At 41.3% G+C, this 11,653-nt stretch overlaps 1 pseudogene; it reads right to left on the bottom strand.

Annotated features, from left to right (window-relative positions):
• The window catches only part of LOC112611134, a 21,680-nt pseudogene extending 10,274 nt beyond the window's left edge, over positions 1-11,406 (bottom strand).
• Between the last annotated feature and the right edge of the window lie 247 nt (positions 11,407-11,653).

Below are 11,653 nucleotides of genomic sequence, written 5' to 3'. Positions count from 1 at the left end.
CTCGCCACCTCGCCCGGCTAGTTTTTTGTGTTTTTTAGTAGAGACGGGGTTTCACCGTGTTAGCCAGGATAGTCTCGATCTCCTGACCTCGTGATCCACCCGTCTCGGCCTCTCAAAGTGCTGGGATTACAGGCTTGAGCCACCGTGCCCGGCCCCCAAACTTGTTTTTATTCTACTCCCATGGTGTGCAGTTTCTGCCATGCAGCACACTAAATGCTTTGAATGTATGTCAATGAAGACTACACACACACACACACACACACACACACACACACACACGAGGCTCCAGAGCTTTAAACTAAAATGTCAGAAAGAACATTACTGCCTTAATGTCTTTAAAAAATATCAGGATAGACCGGGCACAGTGGCTCACGCCTATAATCCCAGCACTTTGGGAGGCCAAGGCAGGTGGCTCACTTGAGGTCAGGAGTTCGAGACCAGCCCGGCCAACATGGTGAAACCCCATCTCTACTAAAACTACAAAAAAATTAGCTGGATGTGGTAGTGGGCACTTGTAATCCCAGCTACTAAGGAGGATGAGGCAGGGGAATCACTTGAACCCAGGAGGCGGAGGTTGCAATGAGCTGAGAACGTGCCACTGCACTCCAGCCTGGGCAACAAGAGAGATACTCTGTCTCAAAAAAAAAAAAAAAAAAAAAAAAAGGTAAACATAGTAGAGGCAGTGGTAATAATATGCACAACTCACACAATAAAATATCAATTTTATTTTAATGTAGTTTTGATTAGTTTTTCTTATTTTTTTATTTTTTGACGAAGTCTCACTTGTTGCCCAAGCTATAGTGCAGTGGCGCGATCTCAGCTCGCTGCAATCTCCACCTCCTGGGTTCAAGCGATTCTCCTGCCTCAGCCTCCCAAGTAGCTGGGACTACAGGCGTGTGCCACCATGCCCGGGTACTTTTTGTATCTTTAGTAGAGACGAGGTTTCACTATGTTGGCCAGGCTGGTCTTGAACTCCTGACGTCGTAATCCGCCCACCTTGGCCTCCCAAAGTGCTGGGATTACAGGTGTGAGCCACCGCCCCAGACCTGGTGTTATCTTTAATTCTGAAAAGCCAAAAAACCTGCTGTCAAGGATCATGGGGTCTGATCTTAGGGGGGCCACCGTTAAATCCCGACCTCGCGCACTGCAGTTGTGTTTGAGAAAGCAGATCTGAGGTAGCATGAAATATAGACCCATGTCAGGCACCAGTTGGACTTTAAAGATATATCTTTCAAATGTGAAAAATACTAGATTCTTCTTTTTATGCCACCAGAAGGTTTTGAGGAAATGGGATCCTTAACATAGTTCACAACATTATTGTTGAGGTTTGGAACCCCAGAGGTAAGGAGCAGGGTGGCCTAATGACACACCTCAACAGAAGACAGAGCACACACAAAGGATGATTGAAGAGATGCCGATGCAAATTGACCACAGCATGTATGTGTGAGGCAGAAAGGAGTCATTGAAGATTTTCCTATGACAAAGTATTTTTAAAACAACCAACAGATACGTACTGGACTTCTATGAGTAAAAACACAGAGTCCAGACAAAAGCGAAGCTGCTTCACTTGAATAGAATCCCGTCTAGTTTAAGTTACAATATCTACACATGCAAAATACAAAACTTTATCATGTCTCAAACGCATGGTGAACCAGGAAGAGAGAGATCCCTGTGGACTTTGATACTTGGATTAACCCTTAAAGAAAGCACAAGACTCTGCAAGCTGCAAAATGGTAGATAGGACAAAAGCAGAGGGAATTCCGGCCAAAAACTGGCACGGTGCTTAGGGTTCAACACAGATTACATAAATTGATCAGAACAATTAGCCCATAAATGGATCAAATCAGATTTCTCCATGCTGTGTAAATAATTGATGTAATAAAGACCAGGAGAATTTCTAACATAATGGAAAGTCTTGTGAATCAGTGTGATCATAAAGTTAAAAGACATAGTGCAGTGACTCATGCCTGTAGTCCTAGCTACTTGGGAGGCTGAGGCAGGAGGATTGCTTGAGCCTAGCAGGTTGAGGCTACAGCGAGCTGTGATCTTACCACTCTCTCCAGCCTGGGTGACAGAGTGAGACTCTGTTCCCTGCCAAAAAAAAAAGTTAAAAGACAAGTGACCCGTCTCCCTCAAGTTCCTAAAATAGTAAGTGACTAGGAGAAATTATTTGCAGCAAAAGATTAATATTCACAATTACAAAAGACATTCTTTAAAAAGCTATTTAAAGAAAAAGATAATCTGGCTGGGTGTGGTGGCTCAGGCCTATAATCCCAGCACTTTGGGAGGCTGAGGCAGGAGGATCACCTGAGGTCAGGAGTTGGAGACCGGCCTGCCCAATATGGAGAACCCCTATCTCTACTGAAGATACAAAAATTAGCCAGGTGCAGTGGCTCTCATCTGTAATCCCAGAACTTTGGGAAGCTGAGGCAGGCAGATCACAAGGTCAAGAGATCGAGACCATCCTGGCCAACACGGTGAAACACCGTCTCTACTAAAAATACAAAAAAATTAGCTGGGCATGGTGGCACATGCCTGTAATCCCAGCTTCTCGGGAGGCTGAGGCAGGAGAATGACCTAAACCCAGGAGGTGGAGGTTGCAGTGAGCCGAGATCGTGCCACTGCACTCCAGCCTGATGACAGAGCGAGACTCCATCTCAAAAAAAAAAAAATTAGCCTGGTGTGGTGGTGGGTGCCTACAATCCCAGCTACTAGGCAGGCTGAGGCAGGAGAATTGCTTAAACCCGGGAGGTGGAGGTTGTGGTCAGCCAAGATCGCGCCACTGCACTCCAGCCTGGGCAACAAGAGCAAAACGCCATCTCAAAAAAAAAAAAAACAAAAGATAATCCAACAAACAAAAATTAGGCAATGGGAGTAAATAGGCAATTCACCAAAAAGACATACAAGTGGCCAATAAACATATGAAAAGATTGTCAGCCCCCTGAGTATCAGGAAAATGTAAATTAAAACAGTAATGGAATAGCATTTTGTTCAACTGATGTACAAAAATGAGAAAGATTCCAGGAGGCTGTAGAGGAAACTGAAAGTCTCATAATGTTAGTAAAAATATAACCTCTTGTGGACTTTGTAAAATATATATCTGTACAGAGGGCAATTTCATGGATCTGTTAAATATAAAATTTCGGCTGGTTGTGGTGACTCACACCTGTAGTCCTAGCACTTTGGGAGGCTGAGGTGGGTGAATCACTTGAGCGTTTATATATATATATATAAAATATATATTTATGTACTATATATTTATATAGTATATATTGTATATACTATATATACTATATATTGTATAGATAAATATATATTGTATTTATAAATATATAGTATATAAATATATTGTATGTATACATAAATATATAGTATGTATATATAAAAATATATAGTATGTATATATAAATATATATTATATGTATATATAAAAATATATAGTATGTATATGAACACACACATACACATAAAAGTGTCATACACTTTGGCATTCCACTTTTAAGAATTTATTTATTTATTTATTTATTTATTTATTTATTTTTTTGAGACGGAGTCTCGCTCTGTCGCCCAGGCTGGAGTGCAGTGGCGCAATCTCGGCTCACTGCAAGCTCCGCCTCCCGGGTTCACGCCATTCTCCGGCCTCAGCCTCCCGAGTAGCTGGGACTACAGGCGCCTGCCACTGCTCCCGGCTAATTTTTTCTATTTTTAGTAGAGACTGGGTTTCACCATGGTCTCGATCTCCTGACCTTGTGATCCGCCCGCCTCGGCCTTCCAAAGTGCTGGGATTACAGGCGTGAGCCACCGCGCCCGGCCAAGAATTTATTCCTTAAAATTATTCAAATGTGCACAAAGACAGGCATAGCAGAATTATTGCAGCACTGTTTGTAATAATGACAAATCAGCAGCCATCTAAATATCCAACAGTAGGTATGTAATGATGAAGTAAATGACTAAGTGAACTCTAGTACATCCACACCATGTACTACTATTCAGCAATTTTTTTTTTTTTTGGAGATGGAGTCTTGCTCTGTCACCAGGCTGGAGTGCAGTGGCATGGTCTCGGCTCACTGCAACCTCCACCTCCTGGGTTCAAGCCATTCTCCTGCCTCAGCCTCCCAAGTAGCTGGGATTACAGGCACGTGCCACCACGCCCAGCTAATTTTTGTATTTTTAGTAGAGATGGGGTTTCACGATGTTGGCCAGGCTGGTCTTGAACTCCTGATCTCGTGATTCGCCCGCCTCAGCCTCCCAAAGTGCTGGGATTACAGGCGGGAGCCAACACACCCGTCCTATTCAGCAATTTTAACATAGTAAAGTGGCTATATCTGTACTGACACAAGAAGATCTCTAGGCTGGGAACGGTGCCTCACGCCTGTAATCCCAGCACTTTGGGAGGCCCAGGCGGGTGGATCATGAGGTCAGGAGTTCAAGACCAGCCTGGCCAAGATGGCGAAACCTCATCTCTACTTGAAATACAAAAATTAGCTGGGTGTGGTGGCTCGTGCCTGTAGTCCCAGCTACTCGGGAGACTGAGGCAGGAGAATCGCTTGAACAGGGAGGCAGAGGTTGTAGTGAGCCGAGATCGTGCCACTGCACTATAGCCTGCTGGCAGAGTGAGACTCCATCTCAAAGAAAAAGAAAAAGAAGATCTCTAAAGGCAAAATAAGTGGGGAAAAAAAGTCACTAGGTAACACATATTTCATGGTGCCATTTATGTAAATAATTTATATGAAATATACATTGTCTAGAATGGCTAACACACAATTGTTAACAATTTACTGGCAGGGTGCCATTGCTCATGCCTGTAATCCCAGCACTTTGGGAGGCTGAGGCAGACGGATCACTTGAGGTCGGGAGGCAGAGGTTGCAGTGAACCGAGATCATGCCATTGCACTTCAGCCTGGGTGACAAGATCAAGACTCCATCTTAAAAAAAAAAAAAGTTTTTACATTAGACGGTGTTTGTAATAATGAGAAATCCATGTAGTCACAACTACTTATGAGGCTGAGGCGGGAGGAACTCTTGAACCCAGGAGGTTGAGGCTGCAGTAAACTATGATCTCACCACTGCACTTGGGCTGGGTGAGAAAGCAAGATCCTGTCTGTAAAAAAGAAATCAATAAATGGGCCAGACATAGTGACTCACACTTGTAATCCCAGCAGTTTCGGTGGCTGAGGCAAGAGGGTTGCTTGAGGCCACGAGTTTGAGACCAGCCAGGCCAACATAGCAAGACCTTGTCTCTATTTTTAAAAATGAATAATAAATTAAAAAACAATAATGCAAATAAAATAAAATAAAGATACAAAGAGAAAGAAAGGCCTTGTGTTTACTTGTTTAAAAAATGTTCGACCCTCACAATAACTGAGTTTAGTTTCTTAATCTACTCCACAGATGCTGCAAGATATAAAGCTACTGGCAGCAGCGCCTGAAAATAAACCAGCAGAATGATCAATGTGATGCTTGCTATGTAGCATTTTACAAAGTCAGTTTAGGAAAGGAAATCTGATCCTTTCAATTTTCCTGCCCAATTATTTTCAGTTGATATATCTCTGGAAAATCTCTATCCCTTCCACCATGAATATTTGATTAGGTATATTCATTTTTTTCCTCCATAAAGCATCTTATTTTACACTTCGCCTTGTTTGTTTGGTGAGGTGGTTAAATGTGTGTGTTTGTATGACCCTGGTAATATGTCATCATTGGAATTATAATATGCTAATTTTTCAGACATTTAGAAAAACTAAAGAGAGAATACTTAATACCAGTGCCACCTCAATTCAGTGATATCAGTATACAAACACACTGGCCATTGTGACATGTGGCAACAAAGTCCAGTATGTTTAATGTTTAAGAAGCCAAGTCAGCCGGGCGCGGTGGCTCACACCTGTAATCCCAGCACTTTGGGAGGCTGAGGCAGGTGGATTACAAGGTCATGAGTTCGAGACCAGCCTGGCCAATATGGTAAAACCCTGTTTCTACTAAAAATACAAAAATTAGCCAGACGTGGTGGCGGTCTCCTGTGGTCCTGGCTACTCCGGAGGTTGAGGCAGGAGAAACGCTTGAACCTGGGTGACGGAGGTTGCAGTGAGCCAAGACTGTGCCACTGCATTCCAGCTTGGATGACAGAGCAAGACTCTGTCAAAAAAAAAAAAAAAAAAAAAAAAGAAGCCAAGTCACATTTTTTTTTAAGATGGGGTCTTTCTTTGGTACCTAAGCTGCCGTGCAGTGGCGCAATCATAGCTCACTGTAGCGTGGAACTCCTAGGCTCAAGCAGTCCTCTTGCCTCAGCCTCCTGAGTGTAGCAAGGACTACAGGCGCATGCCACCGCGTCTGTCTGGCTAATTTTTAAAGCTTTTTGTACAGACAAGGTCTCCCTTTGTTACCCAGGCTGGCAAGTCACTTCATAGGAACTCATGTTTTGCAAAGATACAGGCAATAACACATTTTTTATGATAGCTTGGTAAATCCCTTAAAAGGGAGAGGTTTATGGAAGAAATGATAACGCTCTAACTACATGTGTGTGGTTAACTCCGTTTCAGCCATTCAAGGTAACTTCTACCTATATTTATGGGCTTGATTGCATAATGTATGGAGTTTGCAGGAAGTACCTGGAAGATAAGGTTACACAGACAAGTTATTTAAGTTTGAATATAAACCACAGCTCATGCTGGGAAACTAGTTTGTAGACAATTTTGTAACACAAGTGAATACGTCATTCATTTTCTTTTAATATTTTTCTTATCGCATAGTTAACATTAGGAGATTAATCATTGTTTGAATGTGCAACATAGTAAGTTAACAGAAAAATGTGGCATCAGGAATTGATTAGCTGAAAAGTCAGTGAGTTACATTACAGAAGTGAAGATAAAGACTTGATATTTAAACCATCCTAAACAAATGGATGATTTGCATATATGATGATGTCCCACTAGACAATGGTTTTCTTCATGAGCATCATTCAGTAATAAGACTCAGGTCTACTGACAAATATTGCTTCATCAACATATCATTTGCTGCAAGAAATGACCTTTTATGGTTAATGTGTAACTGATTACTGTTCTTCCTCTATAGTAGCCTACATTTTACAGTAGAGAAATACACTTTGTACGCTTAGTGCCCTACAACACTAAAACATGTCAAATTGTGGTGGTATACCTTCACATATTATGATATTTGGCATTATGCAATGGTTATGGCACATTTGCAGTGGGTTCACCCTGTGTTTCAGCTCTTGTTGTATGCAATAAAACTTTTGCCATAATAGTTAGATACTTAGAAAAATCAAGACTATTTTTCTTGCAAATTAAGAAAAAAAGAACTAAAACCTCTCATGAAGGCAACAGAGGTTTGAAAGATAATGTACGTAGAGGAGAAACTACTCCATTCTAATGAAAGCAAATTACCCTAAAATCTTTGGTGTGGAAAATTAAAACTAATGATATGTTCACATTGTAATGCAAAATTGCCTGTAACCTATTTTCCTAGTGTGAGATGCAGCTTTTTTTTCAAACATAAATAACGTGTCCATTTAATAATTTACTTTTCTCCATTACTGCAAAGAAAAAAAAAAGGACATTTACAATCGCCACCTTTCTATTCCATTAATTGTCAAGAACAATCCAAGGGAGTTCTGTTATTTTCCCTGTGATAATTTTAACAGATCGAACGATTTCTTTTTAACAAGTTTTCATATATCTGAGGGCTCTATCTTTTAAATGAATGTAAGTTAAATGTGCCATCTTATTAAGTTGGAAATGACCTGTTATCTGTTATTTCTTGACCTTGCAGAGGTTTACAGTGACAAGTGAATTAACCAGGTGAGGGAGAGTGTTTGCTAGTGACTCAGTCACACTCTGTTGTGTGGGATGGCACCTAGCAAAGCATTTAGATTAGGCTGGGGAGGGAACGAAGCTAGGTACACTCTCTCCAGCTTCGGGTAAACAGGATTATTGTTTTCCGTCCCTGTTGTTTGGAATGAATGCAATGCTGCAAAGCTAATTGCTGCCATAATTAGGAAAAAAAACCCAAAAACCAAAAACCAAACCAAAACAAAACAAAACAAAAAAAAAAACAAGAAGAAGAAGAAGAAGAAATGACTTGGAATGTGTTAATTCAGTATGCTTTAAACCTCAGAGATATCATTTTTCCTCATACGCAGGCAAGGCTGGCCCTATTCATAGCTCTTTAAATGATAAGTTTAAATGTTAACATAATATTGAAAAAAAATGCTTGGAAGGTAGCAGTTGGTAAGTACTTGGTGTATAAAATGCTGAATGGTGGTCATTATTAGCACTGTAACCAGGTGAGTAGAAAAATCCCATTCTGGGACTTAATGCCATGAACAGTAACAAATGCAATCAATTGAAAGCTTCCTCTTAGAACAGGCCTTGCTGTGTGCCCAGGCTTTGCCACATACTATTTCATAAAATATGCAACTTTCAAACCACCTCCACATAAGATTTCACTCTGCTGTTGAGAAATTCTTCCTCATATCTAACTAAATCACCCTATCTGCAGTTTAGCAATTCTGTTTCCTCACATCTTCAGCAACATCTAACATTCTGTATTAACATATATCTTCTGCCGGGTACAGTGGCTCACACCTGTAATCCCAGCACTCTGGGGGGCTGAGGCAGGTGGATCATGAGGTCAAGAGATCGAGACCATCCTAGCCAACATGGTGAAACCCCGTCTCTACTAAAAATACAAAAATTAGCCAGGCATGGTGGCTTGTATCTGTAGTCTCAGCTACTCAGGAGGCTGAGGCAGGAGAATCACTTGAACCCAGGAGGTGGAGGTTGCAGTGAGCCGAGATCGCGCCACTATACTCCAGTCTGGTGACAGAGCAAGACTCCTTCTCAAAACAGAACAAACAAACAAACAAACAAACAAAAATCACACACACAAACAGACAAAATAAATACATATATCTTCTTACAACAAAAAACTCAGCCTAATACCACAAAATCACAAAATGCACATAGAAGAACTGAAAAAAAATTTATCCCTCCATATGGTACTTATGTACTCTAACTGGACTGTTGGTTGCAAATTTAAAAATAAAATGTGGGAATCAGAGATTGTTTGAGTTGTGGATTCCCATGTGCTGTTTCTAAATGTGAAGTCTTCGTAAAACAGCCTCCTGAGCTGCCAGCATAATTACGGTGAACAGATTAGCAAGGACATCTCAGTTAAGGCTCTGCATGTTGTTCTTTGCTTTATAGGGAAAAATTAAGCATTTTTAAGATTTAAATCTTATTCTTCAATAAGATAACTTTTTTGACCTACATGAACGTTAATGGATGCACTAATAATTATAGCTTTTTGCTGCTTGGCCTAAAACAATCTTTCTACTATAATTAGATTTGAAGGGGAACTAGGAAAGACTTTCCATAAAACGCTGTCACAAATTCCCTCCAAAACTGCTTGCCTGTAATTAAGGTGCATTTACAGATCTGATATTCCTTAAAAGAAACATTAACATCACAAAGACCAATTATTCATGGTCAAACAAAGGGGATTCAGATTCTCTGATCAAAGCAGTAATCTCTTTTACAATTGTTACTTTTGAAGTATCTTCAAACAGAACAAACACACATTGACTAGGTAAACAGGTATAGCTGTGGGCTAATTTGTCGTTTCCAAGATCAGATTGTTTTCCCCCAAGACTCAAACATAGTAAGGTATAGACTGTTTTCCATTCCAAACCCTAAACTGCTGATGCTAAGGAGTAACGTTAAAAGGGAAAAATCTCAAATATGGTTTTTACTATTAAAACTGTTGTAAAGATCATCATATATATCATATATATTTTTATTTATTTATTTATTTATTTATTTATTTATTTATTTTTATTTTTTGAGATGGAATTTTGCTCTTATTGCCCAGGCTGGAGTGCAATGGCATGATCTTGGCTCACTGTAACCTCTGCCTCCCAGCTTCAAGCGATTCTCCTGCCTCAGCCTCCCAAGTAGCTGGGATTACCTCAGCCTCCCATAGGCCACCACACCTGGCTAATTTTGTATTTTTACTAGAGGTGGGGTTTCACTATACTGGTCAGGCTGTCTCAAACTCCTGACCTCAGGTGAGATCCACCCACCTTGGCCTCCCAAAGTGCTGGGATTACAGCATGAGCCACTGCGCCCAGCTGGTCACCTTATATTTTTAATATAACCTTTACTTTTTCTCAAAATTGCTTGTTTTAAAAAATGTCAGCAAGCTTTTAAAATGATCAACGGCAGAAAATTAGACATTACAGGTGGTTACGTGAAAGAGTACTGAATTTGGTTTGCGAAAATTTGAATTTGAGTTTCAGTTTCACCTTTCTCCAGCTGTAAGGTGTTGAGTACATTCCTTAACAACTCACACCTTTCCCTACAAATGTAAAATCGGGCTAATAGCACATCTCTAGCTAGGCTGTGGTGAAGGTCATATAATGGACACACCAGGACAGGAGTAGGCCTATTTTAAAAATTAAAGCATTATCCAAATAGTATGGAGATTTAAATAAGAATAAATGGTTTTTTTGTTTTGTTTTGTTTTGTTTTGTTTTTGTTGGTTGGTTGGTTGTTGCTGTTGCTGTTTTTGAGACAGGTTCTTACTCCATCCCCCAGCCTGGAGCACAGAGGTCTGGTGTGATCATGGCTCACTGCAGCCTCGACCTCCTGGGCTCAAGTGATTCTCCTGCCTCAGCCTCCCAAGTAGCTGTAACTATAGGCATGTGCCATCACGCCCAGCTATTTTTGTTTGTTTTTGGGTTTGTTTGTGTGTGTGTGTGTTTTCTTGTTTACCAGTTTATTATAAAGGATACTATAAAGGTATAGATGAATGGGCAGCTGAAGAAGTACATAGGGTGAGCTCCAGCAGGGTCCCGAGCATAGGAGCTTCTGTTCCCATGGAGTTGGGGTGCACCACTCTTCTGGCATGTGGATGTGTCCCCAACCTAGATGCTCACCAAACCCCTTGGCTGCTGCCCAGTGCAATGCTGTAGCCTCATAATGGTCCTTAGCATGAGGATTAGCCCTGCCTTCTAGTAACATGACAGCAATCTCATGCCTATTTTTGAAAGCTGCATAATGTAGGGGAGTGCAGCCATTTTGATTGACAGCATTCACTTGAGCACCTTTTCCCACAAGGGTTTTTACAATCTCCTCCCGGCCAGCAGAAGCCGCAATATGAGAGGAGATCAACCTGCATCACCTTTATCATTCACTGGCACTCCAAGAGGCAACAAAAATTCAACAATTCCTGTATGTACAGCTGAGCATGCCCAGTGCATGCCGTTCTGCTGTCCTGGTCAGTGCTAGTAGTTAGGGATTTATCAGCCAGAATACTCTCCTTGAACTCTTCCAGCTTCCCACAGTAGGCCAGGTTGCAGACCATTAGGTTAGACACACACCCCTACATTTTGCTTTCCCAGGAACTCGTGTGTGTGTGTGTGTGTGTGCGTGTGTGTGTGTGTGTTTTGAGACAGGTTCTCACTCTGTCACCCAGGCTGGAGTGCAATGGCACCATCACGGCTCACCACAGCCTTGACCTCCCGGGCTCAGGTGATCCTTCCATCTCAGCCTCCTGAGTAGCTGGAACTACAGGTGTGTGCCACCACGCCTGGCTATTTTTTTTATTTTTGGTAGAGACAGGGTTTTGCCATGAT

This window comes from Theropithecus gelada, chromosome 17 (genome assembly GCF_003255815.1).
Source record: "Theropithecus gelada isolate Dixy chromosome 17, Tgel_1.0, whole genome shotgun sequence".
Taxonomy (NCBI): Eukaryota; Metazoa; Chordata; class Mammalia; order Primates; family Cercopithecidae; genus Theropithecus; species Theropithecus gelada.
Note: the sequence above shows the minus strand (reverse complement) of the source record. Positions and strands in the feature narration are given on the sequence as shown.